The sequence below is a fragment of the Hemitrygon akajei genome, chromosome 11 (genome assembly GCF_048418815.1).
Source record: "Hemitrygon akajei chromosome 11, sHemAka1.3, whole genome shotgun sequence".
Taxonomy (NCBI): domain Eukaryota; kingdom Metazoa; phylum Chordata; class Chondrichthyes; order Myliobatiformes; family Dasyatidae; genus Hemitrygon; species Hemitrygon akajei.
The window spans coordinates 119,127,117-119,154,912 of record NC_133134.1 but is presented as its reverse complement, the minus strand read 5'-3'; the positions used below and the strand labels follow the sequence as shown (position 1 = coordinate 119,154,912).

The 27,796-nt window shown below is 43.4% G+C and overlaps 1 long non-coding RNA gene across 1 annotated transcript in view; it reads left to right on the top strand.

Annotated features, from left to right (window-relative positions):
- Nucleotides 1-553: 553 nt before the first annotated feature.
- The window catches only part of LOC140735180 (uncharacterized), a 40,332-nt gene continuing 13,089 nt past the window's right edge, over nt 554-27,796 (top strand). Inside the window, exons 1-3 of the long non-coding RNA XR_012100712.1 lie at nt 554-638; nt 4,814-4,979; nt 9,424-9,599. This is a non-coding gene — a long non-coding RNA (uncharacterized lncRNA). The remainder of the gene's footprint in view (nt 639-4,813; nt 4,980-9,423; nt 9,600-27,796) is intronic.

Genomic DNA, 27,796 nt, shown 5'->3' with positions numbered 1-27,796 from the left:
CACTCACTTATCTCTCTCTCTCATTTTCTTCATTAACCTGTCCATCAGATGACTTCAATAACTGACCACCACAGAACTCAGGCCAAGGAGAGTGTCCTTTCCACCCCTCCATCACTCTCCCTGCAACTTGTTTCCTCATTTGAAAACAGAAACAAAAACAGAAGGTGACAGCATATTCTTTGCCACTGCAGTTTATTCTTGTGATTCCTGGAATCCCCTTTGCTGCAGTGGGGAAGTGGAGAGTACTGAGGGTCTGCTGTTTCCTCATAGCAATGTAGACCAAAAGTGATTCACTGTCTTTAAAGTGCACTGGGACATTGCGAAAAGTGCTACATCTTCCTTTCGTAATGGATTAACAACTAGTTAATGCACTTAGGAGTAATGCCAATTGTGATTACTGTGTTTGCATTGTGTTGAATAATATATTTAAAAGTTCCCTTAATGACTATTGATTGAGCAACTGGCAGCTTACACTTTTGACACAACATGAAGCTCCAGGGTATAGGAGCTTTCTGTTTCACTTTATTTATTAGATTTATTCTTTGTTTGAACAGTGATATCATCGGGGAAACTGGCTGGGAGGAGGCATGGAGCTCAGTTCCAAGGCAAGGCTGGGTGAGCACAAGGCAGAACAAAAGGTGTGTGTGCCGCTAGTTAATTCAACCCCTGAATGCTGTCAGTGACTGGAGTGTGTCTGCTCCAGATTGTTTGGCCTTCAGTAAAAGGTATCCCTATCGACTGGAAAGGATATAAAAAGGAAAAGCTTTTCTTTGTTCAGGCAAATTTGGAAATCCTTTCTACTTATAGCTCAGAATTCAGCAAATGATCCTTTTTCATTTAATACGATGTTCTTGGTAGAACGCATCACTTATTCTCCAGAGTCATAGAATGGTAGAGCAATATGGCATGGATACAGCCCCTTTGGCCCAACCAGTCCATGCTGGCAATGTTATCTACCTAGCTACACAAAATGCTGGAGGAAATTCGCAGGTCAGGCAGCATCTATGAAAATGAATAACCAGTCGACGTTCTGGGTCGAGACCACTTTCTTGCATCCAGCCCAGATACCTGTAAGCCCTGCCCCTCCCTGTATTTATCAAGTGCTTCTTAAATAATAATACCTGCCTCGACCACTCCTCTGGCAACTCGTTCCATGTACTCACCATCCTCCACATGAAAAGGTTGCCCTATGGTTTCTTTTAAATCTTTCCCCTCTCACTCTAAACGTTTACCCTCTAGTTTTGGATTCCCCTACCCTGGGGAAAAATCTCAAACCATCCACCTTATCTATACCTCTCATAATTTTAACATTTCTATAACACAGAAACATAGAAAACCCACAGCACAATACAGGCCCTACAGCCCACAAAGCTGTGCCAAACATGTCCTTACCTGAGAAATTACCTAAGGTTACCCATAGCCCTCTGTTCTTCTGAGCTCCATATACCTGTTCAGGAGTCTCTTAAAAGACCCCAACGCATCCGCCTCCACCACCATCGCCAGTAGCCCCTTCCACACACTTACCAATCTCTGTGTAAAAAACTTAACCCTGACATCTCCTCTGTACTTACTTCCAAACACCTTAAAGCTGTGCCCTCTCATGCTAGCCATTTCCACCCTGGGAAAAAGCCTCTGACTATCCACATGATCAATGCCTCTCATCATCTTATACACCTCTATCCTCCGTCGCTCCAAAGGAAAAAGGCCGTGTTCACTCAACCTATTCTCATAAGGCATGCTCCCCAATCCAGGTAACATCCTTGTAAATCTCCTCTGCACCCTTTCTATGGCTTCTACATTCTTCCTGTAGTGAGATGACCAGAACTGAGCACAGTACTCCAAGTGGGGTCTGACCACCCCCCAGGTTCCTATACAGGGGTACCTAATTTTAACCAAAAATATCTAACTTTAGCAGTAAAAGAGAAGCAGAACACAATGCAGAAAATACAATAATGTGAGCTTCCATTAACTTTTCCTCTCTTTCCCCTACATTCCAAGGAATAAAGACCCAGCCCAGCCATCCTTTCCCTATAACTCAGGCTCTCATGTCCTGGCGACAACTTTGTAAACCTGTTCTGCACTCTTTCCACTTTAATCACACTCTTTCTTATAACACGGTGACCAAAACAGTACACAGTACTCCAAAATTGGCCTCACCAACAACTTATACAACTGCAGCATAATATCCCAACTCCCATAATCGATGCCCTGACTGATGAAGGTCAGCAAACTGAAAGCTTTCTTCACCATCCTGTCATCCTGTGACACTGCTATCAATAAAATGCATACCTGTGGTGCAAGGTCCCTCTGTTCCATTACACTCCCTAAGTGTCCTACCATTCTTTGTGTAAGTCATACACTGGATTGACTTTCCAAAATGCATCACCTCACACTTATAAACTGTATCCCTAGTGTCATAAGCTCTTAGATACACTACAAAAAATGTTCATTTAATGGAAAATTTCATATTCTCTTTTCAGCTAGGACTGCCTTAAACATAAATGCATTGGTCCTGACAGCCAGCTGTTGAGCTATGAGTGCTCTGAGGTATGAGCATGCAGCTGCCCTGGTCACCATCTCAAGAGTGAGGAGGAAAATCTACAGCGGCAGCAGAAAGTGGCGGGAGAGAAATCTAGTGATTCCGAGGCCAAGTACTCTGAGTAGGGCCATGTAGGGGGTCTTCACTTTGGAGTGAAGGAGGATGAGACATGACTCTATAGAAGTACATAAGATGATAAGAGACTTAGATAAAGCGAAGATAGGCAAGGCATGGGACAGATATGGAATAGCTAAAAAAGGCATGGAAAAATATAGCAGAGAGAGATAAGGCATAGATAGATACAGTAGAAGAGAGAGAGGTAAGGCTTAGGTCATAAGGGCACAGATAGATAGGGTATAGATAAGGCATAGGTAGTGTGGACAGACAGCCCCTTTTCCCAGGGTGGAAACAGCTAATACAGAGGACATAATTTTAAGGCAATAGAGGAAAATATAGAGGGGGGAAGGTGTCAGAGGTAACTGTTTTTTCACACTGAGAGTGGTAAGTATGTGGAATATGCTGCTCAGGGTGGTGGTAGGGCCAGATAAATTAGTGACACTTGGAGACTCTTCGATAGGCACATGGATGAAACAAAAATGGAAGGCTATGTGGAAGGGAAGTGTTAGATTGATCTTGGAGTGCAGGCTGAAGGACCGGTGCTGTACTGTTCTACGTTCTGTGTTCCACTTGCAAGTGGCATGTCTTTATTTACATGGGAAGATCCCCAGTTTCCAGTGTTTGAACTAACTTCCAAGTCCCACTAATCAGGGAATCAGCACCCATCTGGGCTACATGTGTAGATCCACATGTACCACAGAGGATCTAATGATACTTCATCAGGCCTTTCACCTTCAATGCCATCACATTAGGATGAGAAGGTTGGCAGAACACACACCAGTCCTCAAAGAGAGTTCAGTGGTGGAAAGGTAAAGCAGCTTTAAGTTCCTGTGCATCAGCATCTCAGAGGATCTTCCCTGGGCCCAACATATTGATACAGTTCTGAAGAAGGCACACCAGCAACTCTGCTCATTAGGAGTTTGAGGAGATTTGGTATGTCGTCAAAGAACACTTGCAAATTTTTTTTACAGATGTACAGTCGCGCGCATCCTCATTGGTTGCAATACAGCCTGGTACAGGGGCTCCACTGTGCAGCTTCGGGAAAGAGGTTGCTGAGGATTGTAGACTCAGCCAGCTCCATCACAAGCACAATCTTCCCTACCATCGAGGACGACTTCAAAAGTAGTACCTCAAGGAGGCAGCGTCCATCACTAAGTTATCTCACCAGGCTCAGAAGCCTGAATACCCAACCCACACTCAAAGTTTTAGGAGCAGTTTCTTCCCCTCAACCATCACACTTCTGTATGGTTCATGAATACTAATTTGCTATTCTCCTTTTGCATTATTTATTTATTATTGTAACATATAGTAATTTTTGATGTTTCACACTGCACAGCTGTCACAAAACAACAAAGTTCACAAAATACAACAGCCATCAAAACACCACCAAGGACATCTTCAAATGGCAGTGCCTCAAAAAGGTGGCATCCATCATTAAGGACTCTCACCATCCCAGGACATGCCCGCTTCTTGTTACTACCATCATGGAGGAAGTACAGGAGCCTGTTAGCCCACACTCAATATTTTAGGAACAGCTTCTTCACCTCCGTCATTAGATTTCTGAATGGTCCATGAACCCATGATCACAGCCTTGCTATTCCTCTTCTGCAGTAGTTATTTTTGTAACTTAGCACTGTACTGCTGCTGCAGAGCAACATCTTTCAAGACATATGTCGATGATACTAAACCTGATACTGAATCTGACCCATTCAACCTCAGGCAGCCCAGTGTCTGAGCTAACAATACTGTGCCTCAGAGCACCAGAGGCAAGGTTTCAATACTGACCATGGGTGCTGTCTGTGTGAAGTCTGCACGTTCTGCCTGCGATCACCTGAATCCCACCATGGTTGTATTACCCTATAACCACCAGACTACTGAACTAGTGTGAATTACTTCAGTCACCACAACCCTGAACTGATTCCTCTATAGTCAGTCTCAATTTCAAGGACCCTACATATTCTCAGCATTTATATAAATGTATGCACATAATTTGCCTTCTTTTGCACTTTGTCAGTCTTATGCATAGAATTTCATAAATTGGATTATATTCTATTTCTGATACAAGATAGTACAATTATAGATTCTACTTTTATTGTTCCTTTCCACACCTTGTGGCTATTTTTTGCCTCTTTCATAGCATTTGACTGGTTTCTTTAGAGGCTCAACGCTGAACCCAGTACAGATGGAGAGTGTGCAAGGAGTCAGCCAGATTCGAACTCAGGGTCATTCACCTCGAAGTCCGGTGCTGATGCCACTACACCACCGGCCTGCTGTCGACTTTCTTCACTTTCTCATCAATTCCTGGAAGAAAATTAATCTCAAGGTAATACCATATGTGGTACTGTATATGTACTCTGGATAAATTTTATTTAGACTTTAACTTTGGAGAAGTGTGGATTGGTAGGTTATTCTATCACTATAAGTTGCTCCCAGTGTGTAACTGAGTGGCCAAAACGGAGTTGGGGTGGTGGGGCTGGGTGGAAAGTTAATGGGCATGTGGGAAGAATAAAGTAATTTAGTGCAGAATTAGTGTCAGTCTCATTGCAGCCAGCACCCTCAACATCTCACCAGTTACTCAGCTAATTTTAGTGGAAATTCCTTCTTTCAGGGAGTTGGCTACAATGAGGCTATTCAAAGGGTTACAGTGAGACTCAGGTTTGGCAGTGGTAGAGGGAGTAGTTAGAACCATCAGAGGGAAGGAGGAAGTGAAAGAGATATAAACAGCTTTCTGCTGTCCAACACCCCTGCAGTCATTAAAAACTCTTCAATGACAATGTCTTTATAAAGTGCTGGTAACACAGTACTTGGAGTCAGGGGTCAGGAAAGTTCCACACTGGGAAAAGTGCAGCCAAACTTTGGCTGATCTTTAATCTTGTGATAAATTCAAATATTATTTGCTGCTGATCTCTTGGCATTTGAGTTTGTATGGGTTTGAACAGAGCAGGGAAGAGAGTGTTTGCACAGTTGGTGGAACTGTGGGCTGGCTGGAGGGGTCAAGTGGCCTATTTCAACTCCAGTTTTCTTGTGTAGACGTCAGCACTATTCAACTAGTTTCCTAAGGAGCAAGCTGGAAATTGGTGCGCAAAGATGTGTCAGCATTTCTCCCTCCTCCTCCTCCTATTCACACCCTTAGTAAACAAGGTGCCTATTCCACTACTTGCATAGGACCATGAGAACATAAGATAAAGGAGCAGAGTGTGGCCACTCTGCCCATCAAGTTTGTTCTGCTATTTAATCATTGTTGATTTTTTTTCAACCCCATTTTCCTGCCTTCTCCCCCTAACCTTTATCTGTTTACCAATCAAGAAACTATCAATCTCTGCCTTAAATGCACCCAGTGACCTGATCTCCACCACCATTTGTGGCAATGTATTCCAAACACTCAAAAACCTCTTGCTGAATAAATTCATCCTCATTTCAGTTCTAAAAGGGACACCTTTTTATTCTGAGGCTGTGCCTTTGGATGTGAGGTTCTCTTAATAATGGAAATGTCCTCATTTCTATTACTAGGAGAATATCAGGCCTTTTAGTTTCTAGTGGGTTTCAGTGAGATCCCCCCTCACCACAGCATTCTTCTGAACACCATCAACTACCTGAATTGGTTATTGTTTGCAAGAAAAACCCTTTAGAACCAAGTACTGATCCAAACATCCCGTCCAGCTAGCTTGCACTGCTTAAGAATCTATGCCCATGAATTTCCAGACACTTTAACTTCAAGTAAACCTATGAGTTGGCTGGAGAAGCCATCTGCATTTGCTCACATATGCCTAAGCCTAGCAGAAACAGCAACGCACCCTTTCTGTGTTTTTCTATATTATTGTGTAACTTGGCAGCGTTTCTGATTTTTTATCAGTAATTTTGAAACTTGAATTGAAATGTATATTCTCAAAAGTTTTGAGCTGACTCATACCATCAGGGGTGTATCTACAATACTTACCATTCTGTATTAGAAACATAGAAACATAGAAAACCTACAGCTCAATACAAGTCCTTCGGCCCACAAAGCCGTGCTGAACATGTCCTTACCTTAGAAATTACCTAAGGTTACCCGTAGCACTCTATTTTTCTGAGCTTCGTGTACATGTCCAGGAGTCTCTTAAAAGACCCTATCATATCTGCCTCCAGCACCGTGGCCGGCAGCCCATTCCACGAACTCACCACTCTCTGTGTAAAAAACTTACCCATGATATCTCCACTGTACCTACTTCCAAGCACCTTAAAACTGTTTCCTCTTGTGCTAGCTATTTCAGCCCTGGGAAAAGGCCTCTGACTATCCATCCAATCGATGCCTCTCATCATCTTATACACCTCTATCAGGTCACCTCTTATCCTCCTCCAGTCAAAGGAGAAAAGGCTGAGTTCGCTCAACCTATTCTCAGAAGGCATGCTCCCCAATCCAGGCAACGTCCTTGTAAATCTCCTCTTCACCCTTTCTATGGTTTCCACATCCTTCTTATAGTGAGGTGACCAGAACTGAGCACAGTATTCCAAGTGGGGTCTGAGCAGGGTCCTATATAGCTGCAACATTACATCTTGGCTCCTAAATTCAATTCCACGATTGATGAAGGTCAATACACCGTACGCCTTCTTAACCACAGAGTCAACCTGTGCAGCTGCTTTGAGTGTCCTATGGACTCAGACCCCAAGATCCCTCTGATTCTCCACACTGCCAAGTGTCTTACCATTAATACTATATTCTGCCATCATACTTGACCTACCAAAATGAATCACCTCATACTTAAAAAGCAAACACGAGGAAATCTGCAGATGCTGGAAATACAAGCAACACACACAAAATGCTGGTGGGACACAGCAGGCCAGACGACATCTATAGGAAGAAGCACTGTTGATGTTTTGGGCTGAGACCCTTCGTCAGGACCTCACACTTATCTGGGTTGAACTCCATCTGCACAGTTTTGTATCCTATCGATGTCCCGCTGTAACCTCTGACAGCCCTCCACACTATCCACAACACCCCCAACCCTTCTGTCATCAGTAAACTTACTAACCCATTCCTCCACTTCCTCCTCCAGGTCATTTATAAAAATCACAAAGAGCAGGAGTCCCAGAACAGATCCCTGAGGCACTCCACTGGTCACCGACCTCCATGCAGAATGTGACCTGTCTACAACCACTCTTTGCCTTCTGTGGGCAAGCCAGTTCTGGATCCACAAAGCAATGTCCCCTTGGATCCCATGCCTCCTTACTTTCTCAATTCACCTTGCATGGGGTATCTTGTCAAATGCCTTGCTGAAATCCATATACACTACATCTATTGCTCTACCTTCATCAATGTGTTTAGTCACATCCTCAAAAAATTCAATCAGGCTTATTAGGCATGACCTGACTTTCACAAAGTCATGCTGACTATTCCTAATCATATTATGCCTCTCCAAATGTTCATAGATCCTGCCCCTCAGGATCTTCTTTATGAACTTACCAACCACTGAAGTAAAACTCACTGGTGTATAATTTCCTGGGCTATCTCTGCTCCACTTCTTGAATAATGGAACAAAATCTGCAACCCTCCAGTCCTCCGGAACCTCTCCTGTCCCCATTGATGATTATCACCAGAGGCTCAGCAATCTCCTCCCTCACCTCCCACAGTAGTCTGGGGTACATCTCATCCGGTCCCGGTGACTTATCCAACTTGATGCTTTCCCAAAGCTCCAGCACATCCTCTTTCTTAATATCTACATGCTCAAGCTTTTCAGTCCGCTGCAAGTCATCCCTACAATCACCAAGATTCTTTTCCGTAGTGAATACTGAAGCAAAGTACTCAGTAAGTAAAATATTCAGTACAACTCCAATAATCCAGTACCTTTAGGAACTTGATGGTGTCAATTTGGCAGATTCTCAGTCCTGTTGGATTTTAGTCCTTGCAACACACAAGTACACTCTTAACTTACCTTTTATCTAGATGTTAAGATAGTGTATTGAAATTCTCCAGTAAACCAGGTGGACCAAATCCACCCATAAAAGAAGCATGGGAATGGAGCCCTGGTGAATTCAGGTGGAACATTGGAAATGAGTTCAGATGAATATAAGAAAGGAGTAAGGTGAATTTATAATGCAGTTGCAAAATGGAGCATGGTGAGTTTAAAAAGAATCTAGGAAACGAGGCCCTGGGAAGCTTAAAAGGAATCTGGGAAATGGGGCCCTGGGGAGTTTAAAAGGAGTTTGGGAAATAAGGTCAAACAGGCACTATAAACTTAAAAGCAGGGTGGGAAACAGAACTTGCTGAGACAATTGCTGAACTATTGAGATTTCCAAATACTTAGTTGAGTATTGATTTTTTACAGTGTATTGTTTTGTCAAATAACACATTTAGATGTGACCATATTGAGTGCTGTAGTGCTTAAATACTTTTCCATAGAGATAGCAGAACTGATTATTAGAATGTTATCGTGTTTCATGTGAATGTTTGTGTTTTTGGCTGAGATTGAGTTTTCATTACAAGCGATGAGACTGGCCAGGGATGTGATTTTAAATAACTGCAATGATTTGAAGCTTAAGGAATTTGTTAATTAACTAGTAGCTCAGATCCTCCCACTCCATTGACTGAACGCCAAACAACTGCAATTAAGTGTTCTCAGTCGATTGGAAGTTATTTGATTGAAGCACACTGAAAAATGTTGGAAAGAATATCCAAGTACAACCGTGGAAATGGTGTTGTAATTAGATACAGATTATGTTTCTTTAAAGATGGCTGATCTCCCATTAGCTGCAACAGATATATTAACCCAGTTGGTCTCCCTCTTTTACAGATAGGTGCCACAGTAGTGTAGCAGTTGATGCAATGCTATTACTGCTCAGAGCATTCCGGACTTTGGAGTTCAATTCTGGTGCCATTCTGTAAGGCGTCTCTGTATGTCCTCTCAGTGGAATGTATGGTTTCTCCCCAGATGCTCTGGTTTCCTCCCACAGACCAAAGATATACCAGGTAGGTTAAATGGCCATTGTAAATTGTCCTGTGATTAGGTTAGGGTTAATCGGGGGTGTGGCTTTGCTGAGGTGGCATGGCTCGATGGACCAGAAGGGCCTACTCCCCCAATGTATTGCTAAATAAATCAATAAATATTCCCACATTCCCTTCAACCTTTCCATCCCTACCTCATTTTCACTGCAACTTAAAACTATCTTGTTTTCAATCTGTCTTAGTTCCATCAAATGGGGACAAAAATATGAACTCTATTTTTTTCCTTTGCACAGCTGCTACCTGACCTGCTGAAAGATTACAGCATTAATTTTTTTGATTTTATATCAAATTTCCAACATCTGCAGGGGTTTTTATGTCTCATTTACTGTTGTGGAAGGTAAGTTTTGTCATTTCCATTCAGCATTATTTTGCACAAACAGCATGAGTGTAATCTTTTATGACAAGCTCATTCTCACCATTTCTAGTTATAGAGTCATAGAGAGATTGTTATGGTCCGGTCTGGAGCCCGCATTCCGGGTCTTGATCCGGTCCACGGATTCTGGACTCCGGGTCTTGTAGCCGTCCCTCCTTTTACCCTTGAGCCCAATTAGTCACACCTGTGGATCCTCGTGGCTTGTTTGGACTCAAGGAGGTGCACCTGTTGCCCATCAGCTGGCGGTGTATATAGGGGGCTCTGGGGCTGAGTGGAGTTGGGGGTTGTCATGACTATTTTGCTTACTATGGTCTTCTGGTTTGGAGATCCCCCTTGTTAAAGATGAGTTCTTTGAGTAAGTCTGGCAGTCACTGTGGACCTGGTTCCCTTCCTATCCCTTGCCTCTGTTGGGCAAGCCTGGCTGGACTGCTGTTGCCTGGTGGGGGAGTCTGCCCCTTTCCATCCCTTGCTGCTGATGGCATGTGCCCTGCAACCTACCCAGATGCCCCATGACCTGCCTAGGAGTTATGCAGCCTGCCCAGAGGTCTCTGCCCCTACCTATCTCCTGTTGTTGATGGGTTGTGCCCAGGCCCCTGTGTTCCTGCCTGGGAGGTCTGGGCCCTGCCCAGGAGTTATGTGGCCTGCCCAGTGAACTCCAAGCTCCTGCCTTGCCTGAACTCCAAGCCTCTCCCAGAACCCCAGAATCACCCCGAACGTCATGTCCCTCACGCATACCACGGTCACCACATCTTGTCCATCGTTTACTTGTTCCTGTCCTGCTCCTAGTACTTCAGTGCTTGCATCCTGCACGGGTCCAGCCTCCTGTCCCCATTATGACAGTGATATATTCATTTGACCATTCCTTTACAGATTCAGAAATCAGAAATGGAATTACCCCTCTCCAACCTCTCGCAATCCTGTGCATTGGTGTCTCCTAACCAGGCAGTGATGTAATCAGTCTGAATGCTCTCCATGGTGCAGCTGCTGAAATTTGCAAGAGGTATTGGCAACCAGAGCTCCTCAAACTCCTGATGATATAGAGCAGCTGGTGTTTCTTCCTCATGATTGGTAGTCAGGCTTCACTGATGTCTGAGCAACTCTTCTTTGCAAGGCCCCCTTATTCTGTGGTCTGCATTAACATGTAGCTAGTTTTAAAGTCCTTATAGAATCATTTCGCCCGTGACTGGGTTGTTTCTTATTTCCACTGCAGTTCTGAGTCACAATCATTTCCCAATGCTGTACTTGAGTGAGTGTGGAGCATAAGGGTGTGAATAGAACTTCACAATCACTATCATTTTCACTACGGAAAAGATATCAGGCAAATGAGTGTGACTAAACTTGTTAGGTCTCTGGAATATGAAGCATCTCAGATACAAAGTGAAGTGGCTGCAAACATAGTCAATGCATTGGTCCTGTTCTTTCCAAAAATCTCTCTTTTCTGGAAAAGCCCTGGTGGATCTAAAAACTGTGAGAGGAAAGTCCTTGATCAATGGACAGAGTCAGAAAGCAGAAAACACTGGGCCAATTATCCTAAAATTTGTCTTTGGTGAATAATAGAATGTTATTAAGGAAGTAGCAGCAGTACCTGAAGAAGAATTCTGGGAAATTGAGATCCATAATTCCTTGAAAGTGACATCACAAGTATATAGGGCCATAAAGAGAGCCTTTGGCATACTGGCCTTCATAAATCAAAGTATTGATTACTGAAGTTGGGATTTTATGTTGAAGTTGTAAAAGGCATTGTTGAGGCCTAATTTTGAGTACCGTGAGCAGTTGCGGTAACTTACCTGACATCTTCCCTGCAAGAAAGATGTCAATATGATTGAAAGAGTACCGAGAAAATGCTGCTGGGACTTGAGTTAGAGAGAAAGACTGAACATGTCGAGACTTGAAGTCTTGGAGAATGAGGCGAGATTTGATAGAGGTATGCAAAGAAATGCTAGTTGCGATTGGCTGAGCCGAGAACTAGAAGTGATAGCTTAGGGGCGAAAGTTGAAATATTGAAGGGGATCCTGAGGAGAAACTGTTTTACTCAGAGGGGGAGAGAGTGTAGAATGAGCTGCCAGTGGAAGTGGTGGATGGATGTTTAACAGAAGTTTGGATAAGTACATGGATGGAAAGGGTACACAGGGCGATGATCCTGGTGTGAATCGATGGGACTAGGCACAGACTAGATGGGCCAAAGGTCCTGTTTTGTGCTGTAGTGCTCTATGACCCTAAGGATATAATATACATTCAGTGGCCACTTTATTAGGTAGCTCCTGTACCTAATAAAGTGGACACTGAGTTCTGCTGCTGTTGCCCATCCACTTCAAAGTTTAATGTGTTGTGCATTCAGAGATGCTCTTCTGTATACCACTGTTGTAACACGTGGTTAGTTGAGTTACTGTTGTCTTCCTGTCGGTTTGAACCAGTTTGGCCATTCTCCTATGACCTCTCTCATTAACAAAGCATTTGCACCCACAGAACTGCTGCTCACTAGATGTTTTTGATTTTTCACCATTCTCTGTAAACTCTAGAGACTGCTGTGCGTGAACATCTCAAGAGATCAGTAGTTTCAGAGGTACTCGAAGCACCCCATATGGCACCAACTATCATTCCACAGTCAAAATTACTTAGATCACACTTATTCCTCATTCTGATGTTTGCTCTGAGCAATTACTGAACATCTTGACCATGTCTGAATACTTTTAAGCATTGAGTTGCTGCCACATGATTGGCTGACTAGATATTTGCATTAAATGAACAGGTGTAATAAAGTGGTCATTGAGTGTAGTTGAGCGAAATTGACTTGATTTTATGAAACAAAATCATTGTCTAGCACATTTATTAATGTTCTTTGAAGATGTAGCAAACAGGATGTGCAAAGGGGAGTCTGGATGTTGTGTATTTCAGTTCCCAGAAGGTACTTGAAAGGCGGAACATGAAAGGCTTGAGGTAAGAACTCTTGATATTGATGGCAATACATTAGCATGGAAAGGTGACTAACTGAAATAAGACACTTAAGATAAATGATAATTTCTATATTGGCAGGCTGTGATTAGCATCATGATACCGAGAATGGTGTTGAAACTTCAACTATTCAAAATCAATGTAAATGAATCCAGCCTCCTCTCCATGGAATCTCTCTACACCTCACTACCTCAGTAAAACAGCCAGCATAATCAACACGGAAACCCATCTCCCCTCCATAGACTCTCCTCACTACCTCAGTAAAACAGCCAGCATAATCAACACGGAAACCCATCTCCCCTCCATAGACTCTCCTCACTACCTCAGTAAAACAGCCAGCATAATCAACACGGAAACCCATCTCCCCTCCATAGACTCTCCTCACTACCTCAGTAAAACAGCCAGCATAATAAAAGACCTCATCCATGGACATTCTCTCTTCACCCTTCTCCCATCTGGCAGAAAATACAAACCCCAGACAGCTCGTATCAACAGGTCCAAGGACAGCTTCTATCCCACTACCCTAGTATGGTAAGATGGACTCTTAACCTCAAAATACTTCTTTAACAAGATCATCTATCTCATTTCCCTTTCAGTCTGAATAACCTCCCTCATTGCCTCTGCCTCTGGACCTTTCTTAAGGTCTCCCAGAGATCTTGCAGTTGGATATACATCAGTGAGGCAGACCAATCCTGTAAAATAACCAGTTGCTCAAACATATGATGCTGGTGAGCTTCACTCAAGTGCATGACAAGAGTGACTGCATCCAATATGACAGCAACCAGAGCACCTTCAGATTACCCTCAGGTTCTTGCCAACTGCATAAGTCTATCCATCCATCCATGTATTGCTGGGGTGAAATAAGGACAAGATCTTCCTGCAGATGCTCCCAGCACTTTGTTCTTGCAGTGTCCATTCCCAGACCGATTGCCTCTGTCAACCCAATGACCAAACAGCTATTGTCTTTGTTAACAAACTTCCAAAGTAACTAACAGACAAGTGGTTTGCACAAAAATAGATGCTTTAAGGAAGGCACATGTCCTGCAGCATTTCCTTGGAGCTGAGAAAATGAAGATCCCTATCACAGAGACACCAAAATATATATCTATTACACATTAATCTCATAATTCTTTAATTGTCAACTTACTTTGTCAAGTTTTCATTATGATTTATGATAATAATGTAATAAATAGAGTCAGGATGAAAATCAGGTTTATTGTCACTGACATTTGAACTACGTTGTTTTTCAGCAGCAGGAAAGTACAATACACAATAAAACTATAAGTTACCATAATAAAAGAGAACAAAACAGTGAGGTAGTGCACTTCCTTCAAACAAAAGCTGTAGCCAAGAGTCCCAGCTATGCCTGCTTTCATGTAGGCTACGTGGAGCAGGCTATGTTCCAAGCCTACGCCAGTATCACTTCCCCACATTTCCTACGCTACATCGACGACTACATTGGTGTTACTTTCAGCACCCATGCAGAGCTTGTCGACTTCATCAACTTTGCCTCCAGCTTCCACCCTGCCCTTAAATTTACCTGATCCATTTCCAACACCTCCCTCCCCTTTCTCGATCTCTCTGTCTCTATCTCTGGAGATTGCTTATCTACTGATATCTTTTATAAACCCACTGATTCTCACAGCTCACACGAAATGCTGGTGGAGCACAACGGGCCAGGCAGCATCTATAAGGAGAAGCACTGTCGACGTTTCGGACCGAGACCCTTCATCAGGAGTAACGGAAAGGAAACATACTAAGAGATTTGAAAGTAGTGGGGGGAAGGTGAAATGCGAAATGATAGGAGAAGACCGGAGGGGGTGGGATGAAGCTAAGCGCTGGAAAGGTGATTGGCGAAAGTGATACAGAGCTGGAGAAAGGAAAGGATCATGGGACGGGAGATCTCAGGAGAAAGAAAGGGGGAGGGGGAAGCACCAGAGGGAGATGGAGAACAGGCAGAGTGATGGACAGAGAGAGAGAAAAAAAACAAACAACTAAGTATTGTCAGGGATGGGGTAAGAAGGTGAAGAGAGGCATTAACGGAAGTTAGAGAAGTCATAGAAGACTCTCATAGCTACCTGGACTATACCTCTCCCCATTGTTACTTGTAAAAATGCCATCCCCTTCTCTCAATTCCTCCATCTGCTCTCAGGATGAGGCTTTTCATTCCAGAACTAAGGAGATGTTGTCCTTCTTCACAGTATGAGGCTTCCCTTCCTCCACCATCAATGTTGCCCTCAACCACGTCACTTCCATTTCACGCATGTCTGCCCTCACCCTGTCCTCCCAGCTCCCCACCAGGGATAGGGTTCCTCTTGTCCTCACCCACCACCTCCACATCCAGCACATAATTCTCTGGAACTTCCTTCATCTCCAGTGGGATCCCACCACAAAGCACATCTTTCCCCTTCCCCCCACTTGTTCCTTTCCACAGGAATCACTCCCTACGTGACTCCCTTGTTCTTTCAACCTTCCTCACTGATCTCCCTCCTGGCACTTATCCTTGCAAGTGGAACAAATGCTACACCTCCTGCCTCACTGCCTTTCAGGGACATGAACAGCCCTTCAAGGTGAGATGACACTTCACCTGTGAGTCTGTTGGGATCATCTACTGTATCTGGTGCTCCCAGTGTGGCCTCCTGTATATCAGTGAGACCTGACATAGACTGGGAGACTGCTTCACTGACCACCAGAAAAGCAGGATCTCCTAACGGCCACCCATTTTAGTTCTGCTTTCCATGCCCATTCTGACATGTCAGTCCATGGCCTCCTCTACTGTGCGATGATGCCACACTTAGATTGGAGGAACAACACCTTACATTCCATCTGGGTGGCCTCCAACCTGATGGCATGAACACTGAATTCTCTAACTTTGGATAATGCCCCCCCTCCACTTCACCATATCTCCATTCCCTTTTCACTCTCTCACCTTATCTTCTTACCTACCCATCACCTCCCTCTGGTGCTCCTCCCCTTTTTCTTTCTTCCATGGCCTTCTGTCCTCTCCTATCAGACTCCCCTTCTCCAGCCCTGTATCTCTTTCAGACTCAGCTTTACAGGACTTCACTTCTCCCCTCCACCTCTCCTGGTTTTACCTATCGCTTTGTGTTTCTTCCTCTCCCCCCCCCCCCCCCTCCACCTTCTAACCCTGACACCTCATCTTTTCCCCTCCAGTCCTGATGGAAGGTCTCGGTCTGCAACATCGACTGTACTCTTTTCCATAGGTGCTGCCTGTCCTACTGAATTCCTGCAGCATTTTGTGTGTGTTGCTTGGATTTCCAACATCTGCAGATTTTTGCTTGTTAATGAGGTAGTGTTCATAGGTTCACTGGCTGCTCAGAAGTCTGATAGCAGAAGGGAAGAATTTGTTCCTAAAACACTGAATGTGTGTCCTTAGGCTTCTGTAATTCTTCCCTGATGGTAGTAATAAGAAGATATACTATTCACAAATATAAGAGCAAGAGATGTTTGTTCAATATTATGACCCATCCTGAATGATGAAAAGTTCTAACCTGACATTACGAGTTTTCCCTAGGTTGTCAGAGTCTTAACGTGAACAAAGTTAATGACTTGCTTCACCACAATGTATGACATTTTGTCCTGATGCAGAGCCTTGAACCAAAATATCAACAATTCCTTTATCTTCCCCACAGATGCTGCTTGACCTGCTGAGTTTTCTAGCAGCTTGCTTGTTGTTTGCTCTAGTTGCCAGCATCTGCAGTGCATTGTGTCTCTACGAAGTGCTTATAGAACATAGAACAGTACAGTACAGTACAGGCCTTATGGCCCACAATGTGCTGCCAACCCTTTAACCCACTCTAAGATCAATCTAACCCTTCCCTCCTACATAGTTCTCCATTTTCATTCATCCATGTGCCTGTCCAAGAGTCTCTTAATTGTTCCTAACTACCATCACCCCTGCCAGCTCTTCCCACAAGTGTCTATAAAAAAAGCTACATCTGACATCTCCCTTATACTTGCCTGCAAACACCTTAAAAGTATGCCCCCTTGTACTAGGCATTTTTTTTTTGATTTAGAGATACAATGTGGAATAGGTTCTTCCAACCCTTTGAGCAGGACTGCCTAACAACCCTAGTCTAATGATAGGATAATTAACCTCCCAACTGGTACATCTTTAGACTGTGGGAGGAAACCAGAGCACCTGGAGAGAACCTATGCATTACATGTGGAGGACATACAAACTCCACACAGAGGATGCTGAGGTTGAACTCTGAACTCTGACATCCTGAACTGTAATGGTACCGCGCCAACTGCTATGCTACTGTGGCACCCTGGGAGAAAAGTTTCTGGCTGTTCACTCAATCTCTGGCTCTTATCAGCTCTATCGAGTCACCTCTCATGCTCCTCCTCTGCAAAGAGATAAGCCTTGTCTTGCTCAGCCTATCTACATAAGATTTGCCCTCTAGTCCATCCAGCATCTGGGCAAAACTGCTCCGCAGCTCCTCTAAAGCTTCCACATCCTTCCTATAAAGTGTTGACCAGAACTGAACACAATATTCCAAGTGTGATCTAAGCAGAGTTTTACAAAGCTGCAACTTCACCTTGCAGCTCTTGAACTCAGTCCCCCAAAATGAAAGCCAACATACTGTATGCCTTCTTAACCACCCTATTAACTTGTGCTCCTACTTTTATGGACGTGGACTCCAGGATCCCTCTGTTCCTCAACACTGTTAAGAATACTGCTATTAACTCCGTATTCTGTCTTTAAGTGTGACCTTCCAAAATGAATCACACCACACTTTTCTTGGACCTCATGTGAATATTGCCTTAAAGTTTAAAAAAGGTAATGGATTTACTGTAATAAGAGCTGACAATAAGAGCTCTTGAATCGGATGGAATGATACTTTCAATATTCTATATACGAAACAAAACAATTTCCAAAATACTTTTTGAATCAGATTAAATTACTTGGGTATAATTCACCAATGGGTATTATGATTCTGAAGTTGAGGTTAGGAAAGGTGTGCATAAGAGCAGTTTTCCCCTGGAAATGAATGTGAAAATAATTGATAAGCTGACCACAGCCTGAGAGGTGGAGAAACCAATCTAGATCCCTGGACCATTCTTACTCCTTTGAAGATTTGTGGAAATCCAAAAGGATAGGGTATATAGTGTGGTCATGCAATCAGTCAAGTTGACTATGATGTTCTCCCAAGTGGTTATCTGTTGGTGGGTCTTCAGGTGGCTGTAGAAACCAACCTGGGATTCACATATTCTGGTGCATTATGGGTTTCCTGACCTCAGAATCCCATCCCTTTACCACTTTCTGTTCATTACAGGACTTGATCCAGGGTGTTAGAGTGGACTCTCTTAACGGAGAACGCTTGTGCATGACTTTGTTTAATGTTTAGAGTTTGATGACAGGCATCCACTATGTGGTCTTTGACAGATTAGGATCAAAGTCCAGTGGCATGGAATGTAAACTGACTGGGAACCCTTCTCTGCCTCAGCCTTTCTCTGCCTTCACTGCCGGTGTGATGTGTTATTTTCTTTCAGCTCCATCGTTGAAGTTTTGATCAGATTACTATTTATCCGAAAGTTCCCCTTAACCTTACTGCCATGGGTGATCCTACCAGGTGCTAAGTGTCATATGGCTAAGCTCCAGACAACACTGCTCTCAGCATCTCAGGAATTCATAAGGCTCTCCACTGGGACAAATTAATGATCCTCAGTTGAATATGGAATGACACTGAGACATTACAGTAAGTTTGTAGATGTGGCTGGTTGCAAGTAAAGCAATTCGGATGAAGCACATCTCTGAGATGGTGTTACTCGATAAAATGATATCGTGAAAAGGTTTGCTTATGAATGTTAGGGGAGAGCGAGATAGAGAGTATTAAATCAAATAGTCAGATAATCAGTACAGATAAATATTCCATGGAGAAGCTGATTTGGAAAGCAGACAAGTCTGGCATTAAAACACATGGGCACCTTTGAAACAAATGAAAATCAATGTCAATTTGAAAGTTAAGAGTGGGAAGTCTTTGCTGGGTTTGTCTATATGTGATGGATGTAGTTCAAAAGCAGAACTGAAAAACTTACTACTTTCTTCAGCTGCACTATGATAAGAATCTTTGGTTTTGTAACCCTGAGAAAATATTGCAGCACATGTCCTTTTCTTGAAGTGACCTTTTCTGTGCAATGGGTGCTACCACTTATCTGCTTCTTCTTTTGCAAGTTTGTCAGTGACAACCACAGATATTTGGTCATTAGGGTTGCAGAGACAAGCTGGGTTTGAGACTACGTAGAATAAATGAAGAGAGATTCTGGAAAAAAAAATTCAATCCTGATTTTACATTCAAAGTATCAGCATTTCTGCAACTCCCAAATAAGTGGGTTGGTGTTGGGACTGCTTTTTATGCTGTACAGCAATAATTGGCTTTATTTCCAAGTTTGCAGATGACACGAAGTTTGGTGAAGGGCCAGGTAAGTTGAAGAAATGGGTAGGCTGCAGAAGGACTTAGACAGATCAGGAGAATGGGCAAGAAAGTGGCAAATGAAACATGATGTTAGAAATCCAAGCAACACACAAAAAATGCTGGGGGAGCTCAGCAGATCAGGCAGCATCTATGAGTTTCTCTAGCATTTTGTGTGTGTTGCTTGTATTTCCAGCATCTGTAAATTCTCTCATTTGTTTGTGGTTGGAAAATGCATGGTCACACACTTGGTAGTAAGAAATAAATGTGTAGACTATTTCTGAAATGTGGCGAAAACCCAAAAAACTGAGATGCAAAGGGGACTCAGGAGTCCTTGTGCAGAACACCCTAAAGGTTAACTTACAGGTAGATTCGATGGTCAGGAAGGCAAATGCAATGCTAGCATTCATTTCAAGAGGTCCAGAATACAAGCGTAAGGATATGATGCTGAGGCTTTATAAGCAACAGTAAAGCTTCACCTTGAGTATTGTGAACAGCATTAAACTCTTCATCTAAGAAAAGATGTGCTGGCATTGGAGAGGGTCCAGAGGAGGTTCACAAGGATGATTCCAGGAATGAAAGAGATATCATACGAGGGACATTTGATAGCTCTGGGTCTGTACTTGCTGAAATTTAGGATGGGGGGGGGGGGGGGGGGGGGAAGGATCTCTTTGAAACCTTTTGAATGTTGAAAGGCCTAGACAGAGTAGATGTGGAAAAGATGTTTCCCATGGTGAGAGAGTCTAGAATAAGAGGACACGGCCTCAGGGTAGAGGGGCGTCAATTTAAAAAAGAGCTGTGGAGAATTTTTCTTTAGCCAGAGGGTGGTGAATTTGTGGAATTTGTTACCACAGGCAGCTGTGGAGGCCAGGTCATTGGGTGTATTTAAGGCAGATTGAAAGGTTCTTGAGAATGGTTACGGGAGAAGGACGTGGGGTGGGGCTGAGGAGGGAAAAAAAAGGATCAGCGGAGATTGAATGGTGGAGTAGACTTGGTGGGCCAAATGGCCTAATTCTGCTCCTGTACTTTAAGGTCTAACACACATTGATGTTGCTCAAACCCCTGAATTCCTCCAGCAGTTAGTTTTTTTTTTAGCTTTATGATTCATTTATGTCTCAGGAAGAGTTCCAGATTAGGTTGCCTCCAATGGGATTTCTCCAGCAATCAAATCCTTCCCCCCCCCCCACTTTTTGCTTTCCATAGGGATCTCTCCCTATGCAACTCCCTTGTCCATTCGTCCCTCCTGGTACTTATCCTTACAAGAGGAACAAGTGCTACATTTGCCCCCACACCTCTTCCCTCACTACCTTCCAGGTGAGGTGACACTTCACCTGTGAGTCTGTTGGGGTCATCTACGGTACCCAGTGCTCCTGGTGTGGCGTCCTGTGTGTTGGTGAGACCTGACGTAAATTGGGAGACCGCTTCACCAAGCACCAATCCTCCATCTGTCAGAACAAGCAGGATCTCCCAGTGGCTACCCATTTTAATTCTACTTCCCATTCCCATTCCGTCAGTGCGCGGGTTCCTCTATTATCCTGAAGAGGCCACATTCAGGTTGACAGGTCAACAGTTTATATTCCGTCTGGGTAGCCTCCAACCCGATAGTATAAATATTGATTTCTTGAATTTCTGGAAATGGGCACCACCTCCCCTCCACCATTCCCAATTCTCATTTCCCTTTTTCACCTTATCTCCTTGCCTGCCCATCACATCTCTCTAGTGCTCCTCCCCCTTCCCTTTCTTCCATGGCCTTCTGTCCTCTCCTATCAGATTCCTCCTTCTCCTGCCCTTTACCTCTTTCACCAATCAACTACTCAGCTCTTTACTTCACCATTCGCCCTAACCCCCCGTCCCCCTGGTTTAACCTACCTTGTATTTCTTCCTCCCCTCCCCCACCTTCTTACTCTGACTTCTCATCTTTTCTCCCCAGTCCTCATGAAGAGTCTCAGCCCGAAACATCATCTATTTACACTTTTCCATGGATATCGTCTGGTTGTTGCATTCCTCCAGCATTTTGTGTGTGTTACTAGGTTCAGCTGTGTTACCCAGAGACCTAGATCTACCTACTTACGCTTGGTCCATAGTCTGCGAAGCCTCTCCTATCTGTCTACTGACCTAGATGGTTTTTAAACGTTGTTAATGTGCCCCCTGAACTGCTATTTCTTGAGAGTGAGGTGATGAGTTATTATATTTTTATTATTTAGAGATACAGCATGGTAACTGATTCTTCTGGCTTAATGAGGGCATGCTGCCCAATTATTTTCATGTGGCCAGTTAACCTACTACTCTCGTATGTCTTTGGAACGTGGGAGGAGAACGGAACCCCAGAGGAAATCCACGTTGTTACAGGGGAGAACATACAAACTCCTTACAGACAGCAGCAGAATTGAACCCGGGTCACTGGAGCTGGAAAGCATAATGCTAACTGCTACACTACAATGCCACCCATTGCTTTCTGTAACCGTTGCATTCTTCATGGTGAAGGTGACTAGCATGAATTAAGAAGTTTCAGGATTTAGTCCCTGCAGTAATGAAGAAACAGAGATATACTTCCAAGTCTATAAATTTGATGGAAGCCTGGAAAAGGTGGTGATCACATTCACCTGCAACTCAGTCGTCCTTCTTGGTTGTAAAGGTCAAGGATTTGGGGGTAACCTAGGAGACTAACTGCAGCACAGTTTGCAGATGGTCCATGCTATGTTGAGGAAATTGAATATTTAGGAAGTGGATAGGCTATGAATCCAGCAGGCTACTTTGAACTGGATTATGTGAAGCCTCCTGAACATTGTTGGAGCTGAACTCATCAAGATGAACAAAGGTTATGAGAAAGTCATAGATTGGAGCAGAAATAGGCCTTTCAGCCCATCAAGTCTGCTCCACCATTCCATCATGGCTGATTTATTATCCCTCTCAACCCCCCTCTACAGAGCTATAGGACACAGGAGCAGAACTACACCATTCAGCTGATTGAGATTTTACTGCATAATTTATCAAAAATGGTGAAGAAGCAGTTTCTGTTTTCTTCAGCAAAACATTTCCTTTTGTCTCTCCTGCTGAAACTTTCTTCCTTTGTGTACAGTAATCTCTGAAATATATGTATTCAACTAACCTTCAGGCCAATTTTAGGGATTTGGTCTGAGCCCCTTGAAGGCAAGTTCTCAAATGCAAGCTATAATCATGCCCTGTCATTCAATGTGGGCAGATAAATTCCTGTATGATTGAAATAAGCCATCTCGTTTCACCTCTTGAAACTCCAAGACATTAATGCTACCTGCTTTGAAAGCAAACTGAATCCATTGTGACTCTGCTTGGGAGCATAAAACTTTTTGGGAAGGTATTTAATCCTCTTTAAGAAATCTCATCAAATATTTCCCTGATGTCAGAAGTTTAAGAGTAAAGATTAAGTTTATTTGTCACATGTACACCAAAACATGCAGTGAAATGCTGAGTTTGTGTCAATGCCCAATACAGTTTGAGAATGTGCTGGAGTCAGATTGCAAATGCCAGCATGACTCCAGCAACAACACAGCATGCAAGGGAGAAGCTAAATACAGATGTATCCTGTATTAGAGTGGAATAAAGGGAACCACAAAGGCATGAGAGAGGAGCAGACCAAAGTTGATTGGAAGGGGACACTAGCAGGAATGTCGGCAGAATAGCAATGGCTGGAGTTTCTGGGAACCATTTGGAAAGTGCAAGATAGCTACATCCCAAAGAAGAAGTATTCTAAAGGGAGGATAAGGCAACCATGGCTGACAAGGAAAGTCAAAGACATCATAAAAGGAAAAGAGAAGGCATGTACTTTACTTTATTGTCACCAAACAATTGATACTAGAGCGTACTATCATCACAGTGATATTTGTTTCTGCGCTTCGCACTCCCTGAAGTACAAATCGAAGTAAATATAATAAAAATTTAAATTATATATCATAATTAGAAAATAGAAAAGGGAAACTAAAGTAGTGCAAGTCAGGTTCAGATATTTGTAAGGTACAGCCCAGATCCGGGTCAGGATCTGTTCAGCAGTCTTATCACAGTTGGAAAGAAGCTGTTCACAAATCTGGCCGTATGAATCTTCATGTTACTGTACCTTCTCCCAGAGGGAAGTGGGACAAAAAGTGTGTTGGCTGGATGGGTCTTGTCCTTGATTATCCTGGCAGCACTGCTCCGACAGCGTGTGGTGTAAAGTGAGTCCAAGGATGGAAGATTGGTTTGTGTGATGTGCTGGGCTAGGTTCACGATCTTCTGCAGCTTCTTCCGGTCTTGGACAGGATAACTTCCATACCAGGTTGTGATGCACCCTAGAAGAATGCTTTCTACGGTGCATCTATAAAAATTAGTGAGGGTTTTAGGGGACAGGCCAAATTTCTTCAGCTTTCTCAGGAAGTAAAGGCGCTGGTGGGCCTTCTTGGCAGTGGACTCTGCTTGGTTAGACCAAGACAGGTCATATATGTAATATAGCAAAAATAGAACGCTAGAGGATGGGAAGCTTTTACAAGCCAACTGAAAGCAAATTTTTTAAAAAATGTAAGGAGAGAAGAATTGAATTATGAAGGTAAGCTAGCCAATAACATAAAGAGGATACCAGAAGTGTTTTCAGATATATGAAGAGTAAAAGAGAGGCAAGAGTGGATATCAGACATTGGAAAATAACGCTGGAGAGGTAGTAATGTGGGACAAAGAAATGGTGGACAAACATAATGAGCATTTGGTGTCAGTCTTCATTGTGGAAGACACAAGTAGTATACCAGAAATTCAAGAGTGTCAGGGGCAGAAGTGAGCTTAGTTCTGGAGAAGGTGCTTGGGAAGCTGAAAGGTCGGAAGGTAGATAGATCACCTGAATCAGATGGATTACACCTCAGGGCCCTGAAAGAGGTAGTTGAAGAGATTGTGGAAGCATTACTAGTGGAGGCATTTCAAGAACCACTAGGTTCTGGAATGGTTTTGAGAAACATGAAGGCACATGATAAGGTAGGTCAAGTTCAACATGACTTCCTTAAAGGGAAATCTTGCCTCACAAATCTTTTGGAATTCTTTGAAGAAGTAACAGGCAGGATAGACAAAGGTGAGTTGGTGAATGTTGCTTACTCAGATTTTCAAAAGGCATTTGAGATGGTGCCACATTTGATAACCCCAAAACAAGGTAAGAGTCCGTGGTATTAGAGGAAAGATATTAGCATGGATGGAAGATTGGCTGACTGGCAGGAGGAAAAGAATGGGAATAAAGGGGGCTTGTTCTGGTTTGCTGTGGGTAATAGTGGTGTTCCACAGGGCTTAGTGTGGGGACCACTTCTTTTCATTTTTTGTCAATGCATTGTATAACACCATTGATGGCTTTGTGGCCACATTTGGGGATGATACAAAGATAGGTAGAGGGGCAGGTAATTTTGAAAAAGCAGAGAGTCTGCTGAAGAACTTAGATTGGGAGAATGAGAAAAGAAGTGGTAGATGAAATATAGTGTAGGGGAGTGTATGCTCATACAGTTTGGCAGAAGGAATAAAGGCATAGATTGTTTTCTAAACAGGAAACAATTTCAGAAGTTAGAGTTACAAATGGTCTTAGGATCCTCATGTAGGATAGCCTAACTTGCCGGTTGAGTCAGTGGTAAGGAAGCCAAATGCAATATTAACATTAATTTCAAGGGGATGAGAATATGAAAGCAAGGGTTTAATGCTGAGGCTTTATGAGGTATTTGTCAGACTGCACTTGGAATCCTGTGAGCAGCTTTGGCCTCCTTATCTAAGATGTGCTGGCATTAGAGATGGACCAAAGGAGGGTCACGAGAATGATCCCAGAATGAAAGGGTTAATGTGTGAGGAATGAATGAAGGCTCTGGGCCTGTACTCACTGGGGTTTAAAACAATGAGGAGGGATCTCATTGAAACTGATAAAATATCAAAAGGCCTAGATAGAATGGACGTGGAGACGATGTTTCCTATAGTGGGGGTATCTAGGAACGGAGGCACAGCCTCAGAATAGAAGGATTTCTTTAGCCAGAGGTTGGTGAATCTGTGGAAGTTGTTGCCACAAATACCTGTGAAGGCCAAGTCACTGGGTATAATTAAACTGGACGTTGATAGGTTCTTGATTAGTAAGGACGTCAAAGGTTATGGGGAGAAGGTGGAAGAATGGGGTTAAAAGGGGTAATAAATCAGCCATGACACAATGGCAGAGCAGGCTTGATGGGCCAAATTGCATAATTATCCTCCTATGTGTAATAATCTTATACTCTAACAGATAAATTTCAGATGCAACAACCAATCTACTGGAGGAACTCAGAGGTTTCAGCAAGAAACTTACATCAGAAACTTTAGATAACAGATTTCATAAGGAGCTTCTTGCTTTGAAGAAAACCCTATAAGGAAGAGATATTTTTAGTTCTTCTTGGTTCTGCAGAACCTCCTCAGCTTCAAGACCAGAGATCTTTAGCATAGTTAACAGAAGCCCCAGCATACATATAGTTTATCTACTACTTGCACAATTCTTTAACCCTTATCTTTCTTGCCAAGTTTCCCCTGCATGTTTCAAGTTCAAGTTTTTATTTGTCATTGAACAATATATACAGCCTACAGTATACAGCTAAATGAACCATTGTTCCTCTGGGGCCAAGGTGCAAAACACAGTACATATAGTCACACATTGCATATATAGTTGTGATCCAGCACATACAGTCACATTCAGTACAGGCCCTTGTGCAGCATGGCCTGAAGACTGATGACACATCAAGTGTTGTCCTGGAGCCACTTTTCTGTAAGAAGCAGCACATGGCAGTTCCTCACCTCGTGCTGGGTCAGTCGAAGAGAATTCAGTTTGTTTTCCTGGGACCAAACACTGGAGAGCAAAATTGATGGAAGAGCCAGCCTGCTGGGACTAGCCTCCTCATCTACCACAGATCCCAGTGCCTTCTCTCACACCGCTTCTGGTGCCTCCTCCCCTGGGTGGCTGTAATAGGTGACACCATGGTTTGAGGAACTATTGGAATTGAAAATTGTTTTGTTATTGTCACATGTACCAAGTTACAGTGAAGAGCTTGGGAAAGTTACAAGGAAGGCTAGTCTGATCTTAGAGAAGGTTAAAAGGTCAGCACGCATCATGGGCCAAAGGGCCTGTACTGTGCCTTAATGTTCCATACTCAGCATTCTATAATAAGGTAGACAGTGAAGTCAAGAGTCCATCTATTGTACGAAGGAAATATTTATTAGCTTTATAGTGGTTGGTAGAAGCTACCACTGCTAGTCTGTGCCGTGAGCTCTTTGTACTTCCTGCCCAATGAAAGAGGGAAGAGGAGAGAATGTCTGTAAAGGTCAAATAGAGCCTGTTTGATACAACAGCCTTTAGATTTGTTACAATATCTGAATGTTGGATGAACTCTGTGGGTCAACCAGCATCTTCGAGGCTGAAGGTGTGGGTTGACGTTTACAGAACCAAGACCTGGCATCAGGACTGAGAGGAGTAGGAAAGATTGTCGTTCTGTAGGGAGCTGATATGGAGGCAGGTAGATGATAGGTGGAGACAAATGGAAGAGATGATGAACAGATGGAACCAACCGGGTGGGAAAGGGATGAAAAAAGTGAACAAAGAAGGAAATTACTGTAAATGGCAGGTGAGTGTGTGTGGCATAGGATCATTAAGGGTGCCAGTTACCTGAAAGTCGAGAATTTATCTTCAATATAACACATACAAAGTGCTGGGGGAGCTCAACTGGTCAGACAGCATCTATGAAAAAGAATAAACAGTACTCATTTCAGGCTGAGACCCTTCATCAGGACTGGAAAGAAAGAGGGAAGAAGCCATAATGAGGTGGTGGGAGGAGAAAAGGAGTACAAAGTAGTTGACAGGTGAAGTCAGGTGAGGAGGGAGGTAGGCTGATGGGGGAGGGGGAGAAGTAAGAAGTTGGGAGGTGATAGGTGGAAAGGTATAGGGATGAAGAAGGAATATGATAGGAGAAGAGAATAGACCATGGAAGAAAGGGAAAGATGAGGGACACCAGAGGGAAGTGATAGGCAGGTGAGGAGAAGAGAGAAGTTATCAGGGGTGCCCGAGTGATAAATAGAAGAACAGGAAAGGGGGAGGGGGTAAATTACTGTTTGTTAGAGGAATCACTGTTTATCCCATCAGGTTGGAGGTTTCCCAGAGGTGTTGAAGTTATGCTCCTGAAAGTGGCTTCATCATGGCAGTAGAGAAGGCCATGGACCCAAAAATTGGGAATAGGGATTGGAAATAAAATGGTTGGCCATCAGGAAAACCCGCTTGTTGCAGATGGAATGAAGGTGCTCGACAATCTTCAACCCAATGGCTTGTAAACTGCCCAAGTGGAATGTGAGTTATCATTCCTCCAATTTGTGATTGGTCACAGTAGAAATGGAGAAGGTCAAGGGCACACAGATTGATGTGGGAG